The sequence below is a fragment of the Sinocyclocheilus anshuiensis genome, unplaced genomic scaffold, assembly GCF_001515605.1.
Source record: "Sinocyclocheilus anshuiensis isolate Anshui unplaced genomic scaffold, SAMN03320099.WGS_v1.1 scaffold217, whole genome shotgun sequence".
Classification (NCBI taxonomy): domain Eukaryota; kingdom Metazoa; phylum Chordata; class Actinopteri; order Cypriniformes; family Cyprinidae; genus Sinocyclocheilus; species Sinocyclocheilus anshuiensis.
Genome location: NW_015536538.1, coordinates 2,378,555 through 2,402,384, shown reverse-complemented (window position 1 = coordinate 2,402,384; position 23,830 = coordinate 2,378,555). Strand labels below are relative to the sequence as shown.

Genomic DNA, 23,830 nt, shown 5'->3' with positions numbered 1-23,830 from the left:
TCTTCTGGACATTGGATTTTCTACTAAAAATAAATAAATAAAGAGAAATGAGAAACGGTTAGATTTTTGTTTTTTTTTCGTTTTGTTTAAGAAATGGAAAAGCGTACTTTTAGCTGGATTTTTAGTATTATTGTTCATGGGTAAAAAATTTGATTATTGTTCACTAATCTAATCAGCGGCGCTAATATTAAATGATTTGCATCTTACCTCGCTCTCTTTCAGCAATAAAGTGACGAGTGCTGAAATCCGCGCTCTGCTGCTGTGAACAGTAAAGCCCGCCTACTTTGATTTGATTGGCTATATCAGTTTTTTTGACGTTGATGAGCGCTGCTAACCCGCTGAGCAGGCCAGGCTGAAAATTTAACTTTTACAGCTTTTTGTCATCCTAAAAAACAGAGCGCTGCGTAATGGAGTGCAGCAGATCAGTGCAAGAACTGGCAGATTGGCCATCTCTAATTATTGGGGGGAACTTGTCCCCCTCAATGTCTATGGTGGTTAGGGCCCTGGGGTAGCACAAATTGTCAGAACACCGGTCACGTGACTGAAAGCTATGAATTGTCCACGATCCCTTATCCGCTCTGCGTTTTGCTCTAGTGCTGCACTTGCGCGTGGCTCCCTGAGCGTGTCAGCGGGGTGAGCTGAGAAACCAAACAGCAGCGTGAGCTCTGAGCAGCAGATAGACGGAGACAGCGACTCGAGACAGCGCCAGTGTGTGTTCTGTCTCTCTCTCTCTCTCTCTCTCTCTCTCACACACACACACACGCGAGCGAACGAGAGCTTTCTCTGGAAGAGCATCTCTGATCGTGCGCGCAAGGAGGATAGAGTGTGTGTCGGCGTTTCTGATGCCAGAGAGGTAAACACACACACACACACACGGGCTTGAGGACACGTATGGACGCGTTCGTGTGACTTATGGACAGACGCGAGGAGGAGACGGCGAGCAGGAGACAGATGAGGACGCAGCCGTCACACTCCAGACCTGGGTGAGTGAACTACACTCACACACACACACACACACACACACACACACAGACACACACACACACACACACACGCAGGTGAACCCTGGAGCCGCGCAACCTGTGGAGCGCGTGGGCTGCGAACACTGAGCTTATGCAACATTAGTTGGAGGTTTTGCTTTTGCGCGTCGCTTTCATCCTGAATGTTGAGGAGCATTGAAAGTTTAGTTCGGATGAAGTGAGCGGCGCTCATCCTGCACTGCAAAAAATGATTTTCTTACGTAGTATTTTTGTCTTGTTTTCTAGTATAAATATCTAAACATTCCTGAATCAAGATGCATTTACTTGACCGGTAAAATGACTTAAGTATTGTTGTCTTTAAAAAAAGGATCAAAATGTTGTTCGTTTTTGCTTTAAACGAGCATAAATATCTGCCAGTGGAGTAAGAAAAGTAATCATAATTCAAAGGCTAAACAAGATTATTTTTCTTACTCCATTGGCAGATATTTTTGCTCGTTTAAAGCAAAAACTAACAAAACTTTGATCCTTTTTTTCTTAAAATCTTAAGTCATTTTACCTGTGAAGTAAATGCATCTTGATTCAAGAATGTTTAGATATTTGTACTAGAAAACAGGACAAAAATACTAAGTAAGAAAATCATTTTTTGCAGTGTGACTGTGTGAGATGCTGGTCAGTCGTGCATTATGGCTTTTTATTTTGACACACTCTATTGACAAGGCTTTTTGAAGGCTTGAGCTCCAGGGACTCGTGTTCCTGCGTCGTCTTGACATCTGTCTCTCTTTCTGTCCTGTCTGCAGTTCCACCATCTTTATTGTCATTATGAATAGAAATGCAGACTTGTTTTAAAGACAAGTGTGCTGGTAAATGTGTTTAAAATAGTTTTCTTAATGTTTGTATCACATATTGACTCAATTGGCGTATTCTGAAAAAAATCTGATTTCTAGAAAACTGAATAAAAGCAAATGCACAATGCAAGATTGTCAATTTTAATTTGCACACAAGCTTGTGTACATGGCAATGCAGTGATGTCAACAAATAAGCTAGGGCTTTGCATCGTTTTTGCACTGATTTGCAAAGAGTAAAAGATAAGTAGAATTTGTAAACAGGTTGACTCAATTGGCATAACCTGATTAAGGAAAATTCAGATTTCTAAAAAACTGAATAAAAGCAAATGCATGCTACAAGACAGAAGGTCGTCGCTTGGCGCATGTTTCATGACCAGATTGTATCGACTCAAAATGAGTTTTCACATAAACCTGTGTAAATGGCAATGCATTGACGGCAACAAATAATGTGGAGGAAGGGTTTCGCATGATTTTGCACTAATTTGCCAAGAATAATAAAAGATAAACACCAGCTGTATCAGGTTGACTCAATTGGCATGACCATGAATTTTTCATGAAGATAAAGAAAAATTAATGTTTCTAGAAATCTGAACAAAAGAAAACACACACTACAAGACAGTTTGTCATCGCCGTTTGCATAATTTAAGACCAGATTGTATTGTTTAAAAATTAATTCCCACACTCGCTTGACATGGCAGTGCATTGATATCAACAGAGCTTTGCATCCTTTTTGTACTGATTTGCAAACAATAAAAGGTAAAGTACATCAAAAAGATAAAATAAATAAATATAAAAATAAAATTACAAGATAAAAACTGCCTGAAAATATGAGTCTTGTAGTGTGTGTTCTGCATAAGGTGTATTAATCGGTTCTATGTCTTGTAAACATTTATCTCTTTATTTTTATGCATCAGTGGTGTGTGTTGGACTTCTGAAACGACCCTCTCTGCTTTTGTTTTTGTTTTTTCAGTCCAGTATATGTATATCATAATTTATTCAAATATACATAGTTTCCAGGTTAAAGGCATGGAAATTTCGGTTTTCATTGTAATTTTAGTTAAGTTTTTTGTTTTAATTTTTTATTTATATATAGTTATAAAGATTTTGAATGTATTTTATATTTAATAATTTTGTTGTTTTTGTCATTTTCTTTTATTTAATGTGTCTATAATTTTATTCATATTTAAATTAGTTTTATTTTCATATTTTCTGTTTTTATGTAATTTATTCTTAGTAATTGTGTTGTATTTTATATATTTTTAAATATGCATACGATTTTTATTCATATTTTGCATTTGTATTTTCTGTTTTCATTTTTTTTTAGTTATTTTAGTAATTTTGATTTTTTTTAAATGTCTTTATAGTTTTTATTCATATCTTGAATTCGTTTTTTTATTTTCTGTTTTCGCTTCAGTTTTAGTTATTTTGTTGTGTGTTTTTGATATTTGATAGTATTGATATTTTATGTTAGACGTATTTGTATATTTTCTCTTTTTTTTTTTTTTTTTAATTGAGTCTGTCCATTTCCACTGGATGTACCCATGTGATTAATCTCTGGAACTGAATTGCAAGGCATTTGCACTGATTTTTACTGTAAAGCTGGTTTGAAGCTATTTGTATTGTATAAATCACTATATAAATACAATTATCTTGACGTGATAGAAAGATAATTGGCCAGTCATAGCACAGTAGAGGCACTGCTTCCTCTCTGGTATTTCTCCATTCCTCCTTCACATTCACAGCATGATTTAAGATCTCTATGAGTACACAGTGAGCTCAGTCTGAAACTAAAGAAAATTAGTGCTTTAAACACTATTCAGTCTATTCAGTTTTTGTACTGTTGATTAATTTTTGAGCCGCTGCTTCACCGCCTCCTCTGAGAAAACACCCGCAAATGAATGTAATTATGAGTGATATGAAACACCCCAGACGAATGTTTCATTGCTCTGAGATTTGTGTTTCAAAGTGTGGAAGATCTTAGTTAAGCTTCAATTAGATTTCAACTGTCTTAAATGCTTTCCCTAAAATTCCTCAGGAGAAATAAAAACAGACTCAAATGAGTCAGTAGTTGTTATTCAGTAGGAGTAGCTGCTCTGATCATTTGATGATAAATGTTTGAGTTCATATTGAGATATTGCAGACTTTGAGATGTTAAGCACTGTGTGAGACATTGTTGAGATCTCTTCTGAAACTCTAGAGGAGATGCATATTAAAGCTGCGCCATGAATCGTATTATAATCAATGGTCACTATTTCTGCTTCTCTTGATTTATTAAGCATACTCGCCTGCTGGTTATTTATCCTGAAAAATGTTTCATTTTAATCAAAATTTGGCATCTTGCATTGGTGAGAATCTTCCACAAGATTTCAAGGTTGTGGTTGCCAGATTTCAAGAGTTTCAATCCCCCAGAGCTTTTGATACATTTTCTGCCCAGTGGTTTACTTTCTTTTGGCAACCTGGCAACACACTCGCTCTCTCTACATTATGGAAAAAACGCTGATGACCTGAAGAAAAAAACACTGTGTAAAAGTGCAGTGCAGTCTGTTTTCTGGCATGCAGTTGTTTGCAGCAATTAAGAGTGCCTTTACTTGACAACGATGTACTAAAATGTACTGTCATTTTTTTTCTTTGCATTTTAGAAAAGTTTGCAACAATCCCTGTTCACACAGATCCAGCAAAAATGACTAAATACACTATTGGGTTGCATTATGTGCCAATGGTGACCTTTCAAAAATGGGGAAAGAGCACTTTTCAAGTTTTTTCTTCAAAGTTTGCATGCCTGTAACTCAAGAAATCTTAATGCCCTTTTAGATATTGGGTCTTAACAAACTTTCCTTTTGGCATCATTATTTTTAAGGCTCTATATGGTTCGGTTCCAGAGATATTGGAATTTTAATATGGCTCCAGGAGTAAATTATTAAAATGTACACATTTTCAGTGGCCAAAAACCAAATGTGGGTCACTGCAAAAATATGATACTACTTTCCTTTTAAAGGGGAATGTCGATAATATTATATGACACTCAAAATAATATTTATGACACTCAAACAGGTATGTCCTATAAAATTGTTTTGACAGAGGGAAACAAGATGCATTTCTACTTTCAACATTACTTATTCTTCAGACATTCTGCTTTAAATAAAATAAGTATCGGCTGTATACAAATTGAGCAACATTTGGTTTTCAACCACTGAAAATGGGTAATATTCAATAATTTGAATATGGAGCCTCATTGAAATCCCAATATCTCTGGGACTGAACGATGTAGGGCCTTGAAAATGAAGATGCCAAACGGAAGGTTTGTTAAGACCCAATATCTAAAAGGGCTTTAAGATATCTTTAATACTTCTTGAGTTACATGCATGCAAACTTTGGAGAAAAAACTTGAAAAGTGCTCTTTCCCCATTTTTGAATGGTCACCATTGGCACATAATGCAACAAAGATTGCTAAAGTCAACAGATTTTACTAACAGACCTACCAATCTCTGTGTAAACATAAAATAATGATGCTGCCATCTTTCTAAAGTCATTTTTAACCCCCTGTAATTTGACTCTGAATCTCAGGTGAAAATTGCAATTTTGACCCCCCTCTACAAAATATTGGATTACTCAGTAAATATTCATCCATGACATTCAATATTTTGGCTTTCATCACTATACATGTCTATCTTTCTTCATACAAAATATTAGCAAAATCAAAAATTTGAGCCGGGGACCTCTGGTTGAGTTTACACGGAATGACCCTATTGTGGTTTAAAAGTACAAGACTAAACACGTAATACACATGCACATGACGCTTTCCCAAATTAGCGTTTTTGAAGGTTACGCAGAAACGATAATGGTATCGTTTTCAAAAACTTGCACTTTGAAGCTTGTTTCTCAAAGTTTTTTTTTTTTTTTTTTTTTTTTTGCAAATAACTTAAAAGGCTGTATTATGCAACCCAGGCCAGTAGTTGGCAATGTCACATTGTAAAGAAACACTGCGTGAACACAAGACGCATGCACATGAAGAGTTCCGTTTTGAAAAGTACAGTTTGAAATTTTCTTTTAAAATGAGCATTTGTTAACAGGCTCCTATGTGTAGGTTCAGTAATTTCACTTTAATAGAAATGAATAGGTTCTTTTCATTGCCATTAAAGTGAAATAACTGAATGTTAAAGGGGTCATAGGATGCTACATGCACTTTTACAAGTTGTTTGAACATAAATGTGTGTTGGCAGTGTGTGTACACAACCACACTATAATGATAAAAATCCACCCAGTGTTTTTTTTTTAATCTCATTAAATCATTTCCCATTTCTCAAATCGAGCCGATCTCAGATGCCTGTCAGTGTGACATCACACAGACAGGCCCCTCCCACGATAGTTTGATTGACAGTAGCGTTTCAGCACAGACTGGACTGGCGTCTTACCTTAGCTCCGCCCTGAGTGAGCTGTCATCAGTCCTCCATTGTTTCACCGCCGGAGCAGATGTAGACAAGAATGACTCCTAAGCGACTGAGTTGTTCTGTTGTTGGATGTAATAATGAACAGCAGTCGTAATTTACTCCCGACATCTGAGCCGCTGAAGACACAGTGGATTACATTGTTTCTGAAGGGAATGCTCCCTGATCTACATAAATGCGTCTATGTTCGCGCGAATCATTCATGATCCAGCCTCATCTACAGAACAAACTATGTTACAGACTTTTCATTAAGTCCCTAAATAATCATATCAACTTGTGGAAAATGGGCATCCTATGACCCCTTTAACAGAAGCCTGAGAAAAATGCTAATTTTAGAAGAAAATTTTAGTAGTTTACATGGAGATGGTAATGGTATTGTTTTCAAAAACGTGTCGTGCACTTTGAAATGCCTTTTCAAGCCCCCAAAACACTGTTGTTGTGTAAATTAGCAGCCAAAATGTTTAATAAGTTTTCAGTTTTTAGTTGAAAATGAAGTCGTGTCACCGTTTTCACGAATTAGTTTTTGTAGCATACACAGCATCGTTTTCAAAAACGTTAAAACTGGTTTTCAGGCCTTGAAAAAATGCCATTGTTGTGTAAATGTATTTAATTTATTACATATAAAAATATTTAATTTGTAATTAATAAATTTTTTTTTTTTTTTTTTAACAATTAATTTAAGAGATATAACCCTTTTTAAAAACTTTGTTTCCTATTTGGGTCATCTTTTTCATCTGAAAGTGAAACTTTGAAATGTTTTCAAACAATTTCATTTTACTTGCAATAGAGTAATATTTAGGTTGCTTTATTTGGTTAAATATAAACATTCAGGTTTCATAAATTTAGACTTTTTTTTTGTTTGTTTTTTTTAGACAATCATGAGATAAATTCAAAGTAACGTAAAATTGCATTCAGTCCAAATGGTGGTACTCAGATTTTTGTTCTTATAAATTTCAAACAGTGATGCATTCAAATACATTTTCTTAATATTGAAAAATATCTATAATTTTTTTTTACATCAAAAAGTTGTTAGTGCAGTAACATGGTAACATTCAAAACACAAGCACATCATGAATGTCATCTCACACGGTTTGCTCACAGATTCAGTGACAGTCACAGCAAACAGACTGGCTGTATTACACATTTATTCAAGCAGAACATCTCAATAGACAAACATGCAAGTTGTACAAATCTCTGTGTTTTCAGCTCATCGCATTTTTTCGTATTTTTTAACAATAATCGTGATTTTTTTTTTTTTTTAGCAAAAATAATCATGCATATGAGATTACTGGAGTCTGACTATTTTTCTAGAGTCAGAGAAAGCAAGCAATTCTCTATTCTAGCATTCGGGATTTAAGTTCTCTGTGAAGGATGCGTGCAATGCTAGGTTTAGGAACATAGCTTTTGATATGTGTGCACTTTATGTAAAATATTGCAATCCGTGACGCTATACAGAAATATGTGCATTTATATTCTGTGCATTGAAATCATGCAAGCACAGTACGTGAGATATGAGCTTATGTATGTGTATGTGTGCATGCACAGCGCGTTATCTGCCTCTCCCCCGTTCACAAGCCAGGCCATTATAACGGAAAGTGCTTTTGACAGGCGCATTATCGTGTTGCCCAGGGCAATGAGGGTTTTAAACAGGCTACAATCTCAAACCGCGAGAAAGATGGGGGATGGAGAGATAGAAAGAGAAGTCCAGCTATAATAATACACATGGCATGCATGTTAGCATGTCTGTTTCCATGTCCATTTGAATCAAACAGTCTTGTTCCTTCACACTGGCCAGTTAATTTATGCCGTAATCAAGCGAAAGACCAAAGGAATCAAACAAAATCATCTTGATAATGACTGAATGAGCCGGTCCGCCGGGTCGACGATTATGATTAAAACTATAGTGAATTAGAATAAATGCATTGTTTGTGCTGATTAGACTGCAGAGGATTTTCTGTAGGATGCATGCTTTTGATTAAGCGCTCATTTGCATATGTTAGACGTATGTTGAATTTTAAATTAGCTGTGTTATTTACTGTTACTATTGCTCATACTTGAACAAACAATCCTTAACCCTAAATGACACCATTAGTGAGTACTTAAATAGGTGAAAAGATGCCTTTTGCATGTTTAATGTTGTGCATCTTTGTCCATTTCTGATGTATTTCCGGTCTGGGCATCCTAAAACGGAAAGGCAGTGTTGCTGTATCCAACAATTCGCCCGTTTGGCATCAGCGCCAATGAACGTTTCCTCTAATGAACCCAAAGTGGCGCTGCCGTTTGTTTTTACGGTTTGATGAGAATTAGCCTGATGAGAAACGGAACGCACTTGACAGAGATACAAAGTAGCAACAGGAAATGCCATTTCATATGTTTTTGGTACTTTCCTCTTTCATTAGTGGTGTGTTGACACATAATTAGAGAACACAATAGTGTTTTTATTTGGCGTGTTTCTTTAAATGGACCCAGAGGAAGATTTCGTTGCTCAGAGGTTGCTCGTTTAAAGCTCAGGGAACTTAATGGAGTTCTTAGTTGAGATTCTCCTAAAACCTCTTTTAGGAAATAAAACAGTGCCAAATGAGCCAATAGTTATAAGAGTATAGTGCTATAAAATTAATATAGAGAGCTGCTCAGGTCATTTAAACGAGAGAAATGTTTGAGATCGCATTGATGGCTTTTTACTGCAAACTTCAGTAGCTTGGCAAATCTGAGCACGGTTTGAGACGTTCTTGAGATCTTGTGAGAACATAATGAGGGTTTTTTTTTTGCTCTAGAGCAGGGAGTTCCAACCTTTTTTTTTTTTTGTCAACCCAAACCCCTTTAAGCTAAAATATCCCCGTTATTTCAATAATTTAACAACACGTTCACATTAAAATTGGTCTAAAATCAGCATCATATCATGCATGTATACATTTTTTTTTCCAAAAAAAATGTATAAAATGTTTGAATATTTTATTTTTAGTAAAAATGTAATTAATTTTCAAATGTATTTAAATTTTCCATTTTATAATTTATTATCTCAATTTAAAAACAATATTGGGTTATTATCTCAATTTAAAAACAACCCCCCTCTACAAAATAGTGGATTACTCCGTAAATATTCATCCATGACATTTAATAGTTTGGCTTTCATCACTAGACATGTTTATCTTTCTTCAGAAAAAATATTAGCAAAATCAAAAATTTGAGCCGGGGACCTCTGGTTGAGTTGACACGGAATGACCCTATTTGTCTAATGTCAGTTGTTTTCAGATGACGTGCATGTTAACAAAAAATATTTTATTTTTTAAATAATATTTATAAAATATTTAAACAATTTTTAGTTCATTAATTTATTTAAAATTTTTTATTTTAAAGTTCCATTTTAAGATTGAATTAATTTTATTAATTTAATTTAACAACACGTTCACATGATAATATTTCTGTCAGTTGTTGTCAGATGACATGCATGTAAACAAATCAAATATTTTATTACATTTTTTTAATAATATTTATAAAATATTTTACTTTTTTTTTGCTATTTTTAAGTTAAAAAAGTAAGTTTATTTAAAAATGATTTATTTCAATTTTCGGTTTTAAATATTTCTTTTTTATTAACTCGTGACCCCTACTCTCTAAAAAATGCTGGGTTATTTGGCAACCCAGCACTGGGTAAATATTGGACAGAACACATGCCGAGTTATTGTGTTTAAACTGGTTGGGTTAAATGTTTTACCCAAATGCTGGGTTGTTTTATTTAGGTCAACTATTGTTTAAAAAATACTATATTGCTGGCTTAAAATAGGCTGGAAATTAAAAATCCCACACAGAATTACTTGAGGCAACAGCAATAATCAAAATATAAACATTTATTATTAAGCAAGAACACCCATGGACAAAAATATAAGACATTGAATTTATTTGGGCGAAAACAGCATAATTTACAATATTACATGAATTTAAACTCATTTAACAAGCATTATAGAAAAAATTGTTTTTAGTGTGTTATGCAATTTTTCAGTTTATGTTATGCAAGACAAAAGGTGTTTCCATCGTGCGAAACGACCGCTGCTGACTGACATCTCGTCCTTGTATGTTGCGTTGCGTAAAATAATATAATTTACAGCACAGTAGTAAAGACTTTATAAATGAAATAAAATAGACATAAACCTTTATTTCGCTCATGACTACTACTGTATGTCTGCTATTTAATGTTTGCATCATTGGCTGAAAGCTGCTGTTGTTTTTACTGAACATTTATAGTTAAAAATAGTTTACTTGTGTTATACCTTAAGTCATTTTGAATTTGAATTACCTTGACTTTCTGAACATATAATATGCATAAGACACGTTTGTACGTAAAAAGATGTAGTTGTAGTTCATGCATCTTTTCTGCAAAGATATTTAACAAGTTATTTGTTTAACATTTACATCATGTTGACAACTTCATGTGTGGTGGAATAGAATTTTCTTTAACTAGAGGGTTAATAAAGAATAAGTTACTTGAATCATGTTGTAATTACATTTTCAAATTGACTAGTTAAAAATCGTAAAAAATCGAGAATCGTTCTAAAAAAAATCTAGATTTTAATTTTTTGCTAAATCGCCCAGATTGACCCAGCCACTAACCCAACGGCTGGGTAACACAAAAACTACCTAACATATGACCCAGCACGCTAAACCCAGCATGTGGGTAGAAAAAATCACCCAGCATTAAAAAAAAATGCAAGCACCTGGGTAAAAATATTAAAAAATAACCCAATAAAATGACCCAACAGCCTGAACCCAGCATTTGGGTTAAAAATGACCCGGCATTTTTTAGAGTGTATACATAGGTTTTTCCCAAACTATAGTTTGGGAAAAAACTTATCAAACAATTAGGATATTAAAGAGATTGCATCCCATTTTTTCCCCTTTCTTTTTGTATGTGATCTTTTTTTTTCTTGTAGTAAAGGGTTCAAAAAGATGCATATGATAATACAGGAATTGCTGCGAGTTTTATGTATATTTATAGAAACTGCATGTACAAGAGTGTGATTCTGTAGCTGCAGTGTTAAACAGCTCCTCTGACACCCTCGTCCCAATGGAATTCATGCCAGAATAATAGTCTGACATGTAGAATTATGAGATTTCTATTATAAGACCGAGACTGTCTGATATCTGACTGATGAGATGAAGAGAGAGCGGCTTTATGAATAAGTCATTTTGTAAAAACTCAGGCTGATAGACCACAAGAGAGGAATATTAGCCGGTTTAAAAATGCGCTCAGTCAGAAAGTTTTACTTTCTATTCGTCTGTGAATCCTGAAAAATAAAATGTATCACGGTTTCTACAAAAATATTGGGCAGCACAACTGTTTCCAACATTGATGATAATCAGAAATGTTTCTTGAGCAGTAAATCAGCATATTAGAATGATTTCTGAAGATCATGTGACACTGAAGACTGGAGTAATGATGCTAAAAATACAGCTGCGCATCACAGGAATAAATTACATTTTAACAGATATTCACATAGAAAACAGCTGTTTATATATAGCTGACTGTATATATTGACTGTATTTTTTATCAAATAAATGCAGCTTTGATGAGCAGAAGAGACCTGGAAAGGTTTTTTTTTTCCTCTTTTGCTCAACACAGCAGACATGAATGATGAACAAAGAGAAAGCCAGATTTATTACTGAAGGATAAATTGAATTGCAGTCATATCAGTGTAGCCCAAAGCTTCTTAACTTCATTAAGGAGACAGATACGCATGTCCGTTCAACACGGGAAATTCAACAGGTTTCTCATTTAACCCAAAGACAAATATAAACTGACCTTGTGGGTGAAAACGGTAATCATCATTCATCTCTTCTGGATGTCGCGGAGGGCGGCTGTACTTGTTTATGGGATAATTACATCAGTGATTCGTTTAAGTGCCGAGGAAATTCTCACAAGAGTCCTCGTGTTGCTCTGAGCTAATTATGACAGCAGCTTCAAAAGTTTGACTGTGAGGTCCGGTTTGGATCCACTTACTTCAGTCTGTTTCTCGAAGTCAGCTGGAGTCACTTTGCATCTGTTTTCATGAGTTACATGAGCTTGTTTGGGAATTCAGAACTGAATTGAGAAAGCTTTATAAATTAAAGCTCAATTCCTGAGTTTAAATTGAATTTGATTTGAGGTAGAAAACAGGAATCTGAATTGCAGTGTAAGGAAATAGAAATTTATACATAGACAGATATATTGATTGATTGATTGATGGGTGGATGGATAGATAGACGGATGGACAGACGGATGGATGGATGGATGGATGGATGGATAGACCTACATATATATTGATTGATTGATTGATTGATTGATTGATGATTGATTGATTGATTGATGGACGGACGGACGGACGGATGGATGGATAGACCTACATATATATTGATTGATTGATTGATTGATGGGTGGATGGAAGGATAGATAGAACAATATTTATTTATTTATCCTTTATTTTTCCAGGAAGGTCCAATTGAGATTAAAATAAATCTCTTCTTCCTGAGAGTCCTGGCATAATACTTGGATAGATGAATGATAGAACAATAGATGGTGTAGATGGATAAATGGATAAATGGATAGAATGATGGATAGATGGATGATTGATAGAACAATAGATGATAAATGGATAAAACGATTGATGGATGGATAAATGGACAGAACGATGGCTGATGGATGGATAGATGATGGATGATGGATAGAATGATAGGTGGATAAATGGATAGAACAATGGATAGATAGAATGATGAATGGATGGATAAAATGATAGATGGATGGATGGATGGATGGATAGATGATGGAACGATGGATGGATGGAAAGATGGATGATGGATAGAATGATAGATGGATAGAGCAATGGATGGATAGATAGAAAGATGGACGAATAAATGATAGAATGATGGATAGATAGAATGATTGATGGATGATTGATAGAACAATAGATGATAAATGGATAAAACGATTGATGGATGGATAAATGGACAGAACGATGGCTGATGGATGGATAGATGATGGATGGATGGATGGAAAGATGGATGATGGATAGAATGATAGATGGATAAATGGATAGAGCAATGGATGGATGGATAGATAGAAAGATGTATGGATGGATAAATGGATAGAACAATGGATAGATAGAATGATGAATGGATAGATAGAATGATAGATGGATGGATGGATGGATGGATAGATGATGGAACGATGGATGGATGGAAAGATGGATGATGGATAGAATGATAGATGGATAGAGCAATGGATGGATAGATAGAAAGATGGACGAATAAATGATAGAATGATGGATAGATAGAATGATTGATGGATGATTGATAGAACAATAGATGATAAATGGATAAAACGATTGATGGATGGATAAATGGACAGAACGATGGCTGATGGATGGATAGATGATGGATGGATGGATGGAAAGATGGATGATGGATAGAATGATAGATGGATAAATGGATAGAGCAATGGATGGATAGATAGAAAGATGGACGGATAAATGATAGAATGATGGATAGATAGAATGATTGATGGATGATGGACAGAACGATGGATGGATAAATGGATAGATAGAATGATGGATAGATCAGTGGATAGACTTCATTTCCCAGAATGCAGTGCCTGTGTTGGATTTCTTTGAATAGCAGTTCAGTAAGTAACTTCTGTAATTCCTGTTCAAATTCCAAACCCTGAATTAAAATGCAGCCGATTCTTCAGTTCTGTGTCTGTCCATCAGCATAAAGGTGTGTGGTCCTGATGTAGTGAAAGCTGCTCTCTAAACCTCATCTGAAGCCCGCTTTAACTCTTTGTTTTCTCTCTGGGACCCAGAGCGTCTGATTCAGATCAAACATGCATCTGAAATCACATTTCCTCACATTTGATGCACAGAATCCAATGCTTTTCTCCATTAAATCATTCCCTGCACAATTATTACATCTATTTAAAGATGCATTTTGCAGATGACGTTTCTTTGCATATTCTTAGAGATTCCGTGTCTCATTTATTAGACATTAGTGTTTTTTTAGATTCTGAAACAGATGTGAGGTGTAAATGACCCTCTTTCTCTGCCCGGCCGTAAATCTGAACACAATCTCACTGTGTCATATGACTCTTATCAGTATTGCATTTTAATTAATGATTTCCAGATCAAACGGGCAGCTGCTGTGTGGAACTCGATCGATGCAGAGGAAATTACAGACCCATGTTCACGTTATGGCTTGAATCCAGGGTTTATGTCTGAAAGATTTATTAAATTGATTAAAGTTTGATTACTGCCCTAAAATAGCTCGGCCAGTATTAGAATGGCTATTTTGGCCTCGTATCAAAATGACTTTCCATTCTTTCATGAAACTGTACAGAAAATGTCTGGTATCTCGAGACTTTGTGTTATTTTTTGGGATGCTGTGATTGTTTTGATTGTAAATATGGCGGCTGGTGATGATGCTGAGCTTGCAAACTATTTGGATTAAAGAAAAACTATGAATTGTTTTTGTGTGCATCACTGTGCATGATTGTGGCTGTTTAGAATGATATTTGTATTTCTGTAATGTTATTTTGCATAGAGTGCAGTAGCACACTTCCTTTAAACATTTGAATTAAATGTGATGAGGTCATGTGACAAATTTGTTGTCATGTAGTTTTACAATTTAAAAAAAATTAGTAATTGCAACTTTAATTTTTTTTTCTATTATTTTTTTTTCTAGCAATTCTGTGATAAATTTGTGAATTTTAGAATTGTGAGTTTAAATCTCAAAACTCATTAACAAAAAGCATTACGAGAAAAAAGAATTGTGAGGGGAAAAAGTCACAAATACCTTTTTTATTTTTCATTTCGATGTGGAAAAAACCCCAGAAGATGTAAACTCAGAATTCTGAGAAAAAAAAGACATAGAAAGCGGAGGAACAGACAAACCGATTCAACTGAGTGAGTCATTTACGCTGGAACCGCTCCTATTGATTCAAACTCGTAACTTCGATCATTCAGTTCAAGCGATTCACTAGCAAAAAAAAAAACACATCAAAAGAGCAAATTTCGACATCTCCTGTAATGATTTTTAAAAGCACATATAGTAATGGGTGAAACTGAGCTTTTGGAAACTCCCAATCAGTTAAACCATTGCGTCGCAAAATGATTCACTGTTTAGAAGCACTCCAGTCGGATCGCGAATCATTTGATTCGGATTGGGTCTTAAAGGGGTCATATGATGTTGCTAAAAAGAACATTATTTTTTTCCTCTGCGACCAGCACGGATCAGCTCTAGGCATGACGAAGCGGATATCGTCCTCTTTTGGAAGACCAAACAAAGTAGTTTCGCTTTCACAACGAAAAACACAGTGCACTCACGACATGGCGGCGGCAACAACAATACTACAGCGAGAATAAATGTTACGCCTTCTTTCTTTGCGTGAACATTTGGGCGGCGTTATGCAAATCTTCCCACATAGCGACGTAGCCGTGGGGGTGTGTTAGAACGAGCCGTTTTAGGTAGGCGTGGCTGACTCTTAACTTTTATAAAGAATATCTCTTTGGATTTGAGACTTTAGTCTTTGCAACTTTACAGATCTTCTTTATGCACCAAGAACTTGTAACACTCCAAAGAGAAAGGAAAAATTGAAATCGCATCATATGACCCCTTTAAAATCCGCATATAGCGAATCATTTGATTTAGGTCGGGACTTCGGAGTGGGTTTGCGAATCATTTCGCTAAGTGTATGAAGTCCCGATCTGAAATTATTATTTGCGAATCATTATTCAGATGGGACTTTGAAGCGCAGATCGTGAATCATTTGATTCAGATCGGAACTTCGGAGCGCGTATCACAAATATTTTTTTCTGGTTTCTTTTTTTTTTTATCAAACCCTACAAAAATCAAATCATTAAGAGAATACAGTTATAAAAACAAAACAAAGAATAAATAAACAAAGTATACACAAATACAAATCCCTTAAGAAAATTAACTATAGTTTTAAAATATATATATATTTTTTTGTAGTAGTAGTAAAACCATGGTTAATTGAATAAATGTTTATATGTGAAATTTAGCTAGCAGGAAACACATATTAATATGTTATATTAAGTGATGTTTTCCTATATTCTCTTTTGAGTACTCAAACAATCCAAAGAAAACATCTTTTAAAACAGAAAGAAAAGTCATTTACAAAATGTCTCTGTGTGTGTACATTATTGCCAAACAAGTGTATACTATGCAGTGCACTAGTATTCATTGCTAACTTACTGCCACTAGCAGTTTCTTATTGGCCCAGGTGGACCAATCAATTACATTAATTGGATAATTAAGTATTGAGAATGTCCATCCTCGCCCGCTCCTGCAGTTTCAGCAATAACAGTGTGCTGTTTATTTGCAAGCCAGTAAATGTAAATGTCTGTTATATACTAACGGCTGCAGGGCTCAAATGAAATGCATACTGTAAATGCTTGTGTGTATTTAAAGCAATATTCTGGCTAGCTTTCATCTTAATTTCTATGTGCCACATCTGTCGTCTGCTGTTTTTTCCGATATCCAATAATATCCCAAATCCAATAATATAGTGAAGGTTTAGCAAGTGTGGGGAACATAACAAAAATCTATTTCAAATATGAAACTCACACATTTTCGAAAGTATAAGCATAACATTTTCATTTATGCATTTGACAGACATTGTTTAGGGCTCGATTTGGGGGAAAAATTGTGATTGCAGATTAAAAAAAGAAAAAGAATAATAGTAAATATTAATATTGACATTATTATTATTAATAATAATAATAATAAAAAAATACAGCTGAAATTTCAGGCACAGCTGAAAATACAGCTGCGCATCACAGAAATAAATTACAGTTTAACAGATATTCACATAGAAAACAGTATTTTACAGTATTTTTGATCAAATAAATGCAGCCTAGATAAGCAGAAGAGACTCTGCACATGCTGATTCTCTGCGGTTCCTGCTAGTGAAAGCAGATGGTGATATTTTAACAGTCATTGTTTGACTAATTAATCTCTGTCACTCTGTCGCGAATATTTCTGACTTTCTGAAGCACTCTTTATGAATCTCTGCTGCGCTCAGAAATGCAAATGAGGGTCAAACTCTCAACTAGAAGCTGTAGATGAGTCTGTATGTGTGTGTGTGTGTGTGTGTGTGTGTGTGTGTGAGTGCGTGCATGCGTGCATGCGTGGGTGTGTGTGTGTGTTGCACATGTTGTAACGGTGAGCGTTTGTGTGCCGTTTTGACAGAGATTCATCAAAAACGGTGTCATATAGTGAATTACTATGGCAACAGGAGTGTTGGGTGTAATGAAAGGCGACTGGCACAGAGACGCTGGCGTGGCTCCATCATACAGACTCATGTTCTACAAGACACACTGTTACCTGCCAGCGTCACGCGTGTGAAATGCTGCTGTCATACGCTGATGTCAAGCCTTTGTCATTCACTGTGACATCAGTCAGTATGTAGTGAGCACAAACTCAGGCACTGGCTCATCCATGATACCTGAGTTAAATATGTATTTTATATTTGTGACATAAAAAAGTATAATACTGTATTTAAAGGGATTTCAACCGAGAAAAAATAAAAAATTCAAACCTGTATGATATATACAGTTGCTTATTAGCATGCATATTACTAGAATATTAGCCATTTGTAAGTACAAATTAACCACATATTAATGCCTTATTCTACATGACCTTATTCGACATCCCTAATCCTACCCAATACCTAAACGTAACAACTACCTTACTAACTATTAATAAGCAGCAAATTAGGAATTTATTGAGGGAAAATTCGTAGTTAATAGTGAATAAGTGTTCCCTATTCTAAAGTGTTACCATATATATATATATATAAATACATCATGGAATGTTGCAATAAGTTTTAAAATGTACAATGAATGTAAGCATACATAAGACATGAAATACATTTATTTTTTCATTTAACATGAAAAAGGATGTGAAATACAACTTAAAATACTCCTAAAAATGGCAAACCTAATAAAATATGAAATACACCTTAAAAACAATATAAAAATAAATCAATATATGAAATAATTAAATGCATGAAAAAAGAAAGTGCAAAAAATGTAAGAATGAATAAACAAATAAATATATTTTTATGCACCATGAAAAACACATCTAAAAATGAAATACACCTTAAAATAATATGAAACAAATAAATGTATCAGAAAATAATTGAATGCATAATGAAATGTTGGAAAGAGTACAATGAATAATTATAAATTAGGCATGAAATGCATTTATTTTATTTTCCATCGCGTTTTCCTTCCTTTAACTCGTTCTGTGAAGTTTGTTTGACCTACAGATGCTTTCATATCTTCATATCTCTCGAGGCAGTGACAGTTTTCATTTCAATACGTATATCATGTCATATTTCAGTTTTCATTCATTTTTCATGTTACATGAATACATTTCACATCCAATTTATTTATCCGTACTCACTTTTCATTAGTTTTACGTTTATTGATTCCAACATTTCATTATATATTCAATTATTTTGTGATATATTGATTTGTTTTATATTGTCTTCTTAAAGGCGTTTCATGAGGTTTTTATTTTGTATTTTTAAGGCGTATTTTAGATGGTATTTCAGTCCTTTTTAATGTTAAATGAAAAATAAATACATGTATTGCATGTCTTATTTATTGTATAAATTGTACTTTTATTTATCGCAGCATTCCATGACGTATTTAATAATTCCATTATTTATTTATTTAATTTAGTCTGTAAATCACTCCAGACAGCATTGACTTTCATTGCATGTTCCACGGAGGACAGAAAGTCACACAGGTTTGGAATGATGTGAGAGTGAGTAAATAATGACAGAATGATTTTTGGGTGAAATATGCCTTTAAGTGCCTTTTTCTCTTTCATGCACATTACAGAGAAAAGATCTCTTAAAGGCAGAATGTTAGACTGTTTTATACATTTACATTACGTTATGATATTAAATCAAGCAACATTGTCAATATTGCGATCCGTTTTATGTGATTTGCATTTGGCTGGTAATTTTCCTAATGAGTGTGTAGCGGCTGGACCAATCAAAAACACAATTTTTCATTTGATTTAACAAATCAGTTATTCATTAGATTAACAAGTCGTCACAGACCCCTCACCCAATAGACTGGGCGCCAGGATGTGAGACGTGCAAGTATTCAAACTTAGTCTTATTAATTGATACATTAGGTATCATTTGCGCCTTTTCACAAAGGTGTGTTTGAACTAAGAATTTGATGTTCCCTTCAGGCTGTAAATCTGCTGAATATGCAAATGGTTCCATAACTTCATATTCTTATTCTCCCTCCTCTTTACTGAGTTAAGCTTTAACCCTTTCCTATACCAACTGTATGTGTGTGTGTGTGTGTGTGTGTGTGTATGTGTATGTTAGACCAGTTTAAGTGTTTATGTAGTATGTTAGACTAGTTTAAGTGTTTATGTAGTTAATAAAGTCTTACTTGTATCACACTTGACGTTGTTCATTGTTTGCTCATAACTGGAGTCACTTAATCATGCAGATTTATGCTACAAGCTCTTTGTAGAATTGTACAGTAAGAAAGTTATTTCCCTTAACCAGGAAATTAACGTTCTTAGAATTGACAGACAGTTGACCCTGAGAGGTCGGCTAAATATCTACAGCGGATCTAAATATTTATAATTAATTATAACTAGTTATGATTAATTATTCATATTTCCCCATGAGCTGATTCGCTACAAGTGTGACATTTAGACTAGTTTCACAATCCTTAATTGTTTTGCAATGTTGGAGTTGGTAAATGATTCGTTTCATGAGTCAGTTCAAACTGTCCATTTCAATGAATCGATTCAAACTGAAAAATATTTGCAAAAGTCTGCTCACCAAGGCTGCATTTATTTGATCAGAAATACATCAAAAGTTGTGAAATATTATTAGAATTTAAAATTGCTGTTTTCTATGTTAATATCTGTTAAACTGTAATTTATTTCTGTGATCAAAGCTGAATTTTCAGCATCAGTCTTCAGTGTCACATGATCCTTCAGAAATCATTCTAATATGCTTATTATTATTATTAACATCTCTGATTATTATCAATGTTGAAAACAGTTGTGCTGCACAATATTTTGTGGAAACTGTGATGCATTATATTTTTCAGGATTCACAGATGAATAGAAAATTCAGAAGAACAGCATTTATTAGAAATAGAAACCCACTGTAACATTAGAAATGTCATATATACTGTCACCGTTGATCAATTTAATGCATCCTTGATGAATGAAAAAAATATATATTTTTTTTTTAAACCTTACCCCAAATTTGTGGATGTGGTAGAGTTAATATGTTAATGATTTCTGAAGATCATGTGACACTGAAGACTGGCGTAATGATGCTGAAATTCAGCTGCGCATAACATTAATAAATTACTTGTTACAATATATTCACACTGAAAGCCTGTTTTTTAAATTGTAATAATATTTCATAATATTACAGTTTTTACTGTATTTTTTATCAAATGAATGCAGCCTTGGTGAGCAAAAGAGACTTTTTTAGGAAACATTTCACAGTAGACGTATAGTGGTGAGCATGCAGACTTTGTGATCCTGCAGATACACAATTAGATTCAGTTTATATGCAGTTATTAAAAATGTCTGAATACTTTTGAGATGAATGTTTATTCTTCAACAATGACAAATGAGTCTCTAGCTCTGCGTTAAAATAGCTCAAATAGCACCATCAACAGACTCCATGTTCATACTTTTTGAGCGAAAAAGCGCTGAATTATTCAATGTGAACCATCGGCATGCGTGAAGGGGACAAAGACGCCGAATCACAGCTCGGTTTTGAGTCCCATCATAAATTCATGACTCTCAGATGAAGGAGAAGAGGATCTGGAGCAGCATGGCGTTTCCCTGGGAAAGAGAAGAGTGACACATTAAAGACGGAGGAGAACGAGCCACAGTCACACTCATACAGATTCACTAACCTACAAAACAAACAGGCTTTCTTAAAGGGACAGTACTCACCCTCATGTCCTTCCTTACACTTCAGCCTGTTCCTCTCACAAAACCACTGTCCGGTTTCACAGTAAATTAAACCGAACTAAAACCAAAACCATAAAAAACTTCCATTAAATAAAATATAGAAAGAAGATTTTTCATGATTAAATCTTTGGTGTTCATTAAGTGAAGAACAGTTTGGGAAACTTGCTTTGATTATTTTAAATTCGATTTTTACTGTATTTGTTACATTTAAACATTTTGATTCTTATAGTGGTCAGAGCAGATGAATACTGATATATATTATAAAATACTAAAAAAAATAAAGATTTTTTAGCTCTGCATGGAATAATTGAATACACTGGAAAAAAATACTCCTCAAAATGGCAAACCCAATAAAATATGAAATGAAATACACCTTAAAACAATATAAAATAAACAAATATATGAAATAATTTAATGTATGATGAAATTCTGCAATAAATGAAAATGCACAAAATGTAAGCATGAATAAATATATTTTTATGCAACATGAAAAAAGATGTGAAATACACCTAAAAATGAAATGCACCTTGGAACATAATGAAATGTTGGGAAGAGTACAATGAATAATTAGGCATGAAATGCATTTATTTTATTTTCCATCGTGTTTTCCTTCCTTTAACTCGTTCTGTGAAGTTTTTGACCTACAGATGCTTTCATATCTTCATATCTCTCGAGGCAGTGACAGTTTTCATTTCAAGACATATATCATGTCATATTTCAGTTCATTTTTCATGTTACAGAAATACATTTCACATCCAATTTATTTATCCGTACTCACTTTTCATTAGGTTTACGTTTATCGATTCCAACATTTCATTATATTTTCAATAGTTTTGTGATATATTGATTTGTTTTGTATTTTCTGTGTGCGTATTTCAAAGTATATTTCACAGTTAACCCATAAAAACTTCCATAACTTGAAATAAAAACAACTTTTAACTGAAATAAAGTATTAAGAATGTAACCTTATTTCAGCTGCAACATTTCTCATTTTCATTTAGTTAGCCAGATGTACTAAAATAACTAAAACTAAAACTGAAATAAAAATGAATTAAGTATAGACAAACTAAAAAAAAAAAACATTGAAATAAAAATTAATTGAAAAATAGACTAAAACTAATAAAAAACTAAAACTAATAAAAATGATATAGACTCTCAACATTAACTATAATATATATATATATTTGATATATTACAAATTAGATTTGTCCCGTTTTCAAAAAGCATCATAAACCTGATGTCAATGCATAGACATATACTAATAAATGCATACAAACAGATGAATGACTAAACACATCAGTGAGACATTGTGTAAATAGGGCATTGTGTATAACAGAACTAAAAATTATTAATAAAAATAGACATTCACACAAAAAAACCCTAATAAAAATTGCAACAAAAAAAACCCCTAAAATTAAAATGAAAACATAAAAACAAAAACTAATTTAAAATATGATTAGAAACCATAATAATATCCCAGTGATATTAAAATAACACTGTTTATTATTGATTTTTGGAGTAAGTACAAGAAAATACTATTTCAGGCTTTCCACTCAACGTGTTACTTGCCAGAATTTGTGAAATTTGCCAGCAGTTTCTAAGCTAAAATAGTTTCCAAGTAAATCCTACACCAACATATTTTCAGCGCAGGTGCATTGAATCAGTGCTGGAATATTGTTTATGGCCAGATGTGAGTCTTTGACTGCTTTAATGCAGAGTCGAGCACATGATGCAGCTCAGCTGTGTTTCAGAAACGAGCGGTTCATCCGTGCAGAAGTGTGTGCTCTCTTCTCCTCTGCACACACAGTTAGTGCTGTAACTCTGTCCGTTCTGTCTGTGTTTCACGCTCTGACTGATGTGCTGTTACTCCAGTAGTTTGTGTACATGCATCTCTGTTGTATACGCCTGACGACTCGATTAGACTAAAGAGGCGCCGGCGTTATTTACCCAAACTCGGTCTTTATTTAAAGCTTAAATATTTATGAGTGTTTATTCAAAGAAATAGCTTTGGGAGTCCATGCATCTTCTGTTAGGTTTGGTCTGATGAAGAAGCGTCTGTATTGGTATAATGCATATGCCTTGAATAATAGAAGAAAGCCAGTGCCGGAGTTCTGTCTGTCAACCTTTGGCATGGTGATTATATTCATTCAGAACCATTTATAAAACATTTTTGTTACTTGAAATAAAAAAAATTACAAATAAAATAAATTTCTGTTATTGCAGCTTGTCGCCAAGTTCACTGCAATGTCTGAGCTGTCCTGAGCGTGAGGCGTCTTCTTCTTCTTCTTGCTTTACGGCGGATCACAGACTTATAAGTGCATTACCGCCACCTATCTCTCAAGTGGACCATTGACACTCTATCTACAATCTCAATTAGGAGTGTCAATGGTCCATTTGAGAGATAATGCTGTCGAGGACGCGCTCAGGACAGTTCAGACATTGCGTGAATCAGGGGTAAAAAACTATATAAATACTGTTCAGTTTCTTGCACAGACCGATCGTTTCGTGTCTTTACACATCAATGTATCGTCACGAG

At 34.2% G+C, this 23,830-nt stretch overlaps 1 protein-coding gene across 1 annotated transcript in view; it reads left to right on the top strand.

The window, feature by feature from the left end:
- Positions 1 to 694: 694 nt before the first annotated feature.
- The window catches only part of LOC107696585 (leucine-rich repeat and immunoglobulin-like domain-containing nogo receptor-interacting protein 3), a 46,993-nt gene continuing 23,857 nt past the window's right edge, over positions 695 to 23,830 (top strand). Inside the window, exon 1 of the mRNA XM_016497001.1 lies at positions 695 to 983. The gene's annotated coding sequence lies outside the window, so the exon portion shown is untranslated. The remainder of the gene's footprint in view (positions 984 to 23,830) is intronic.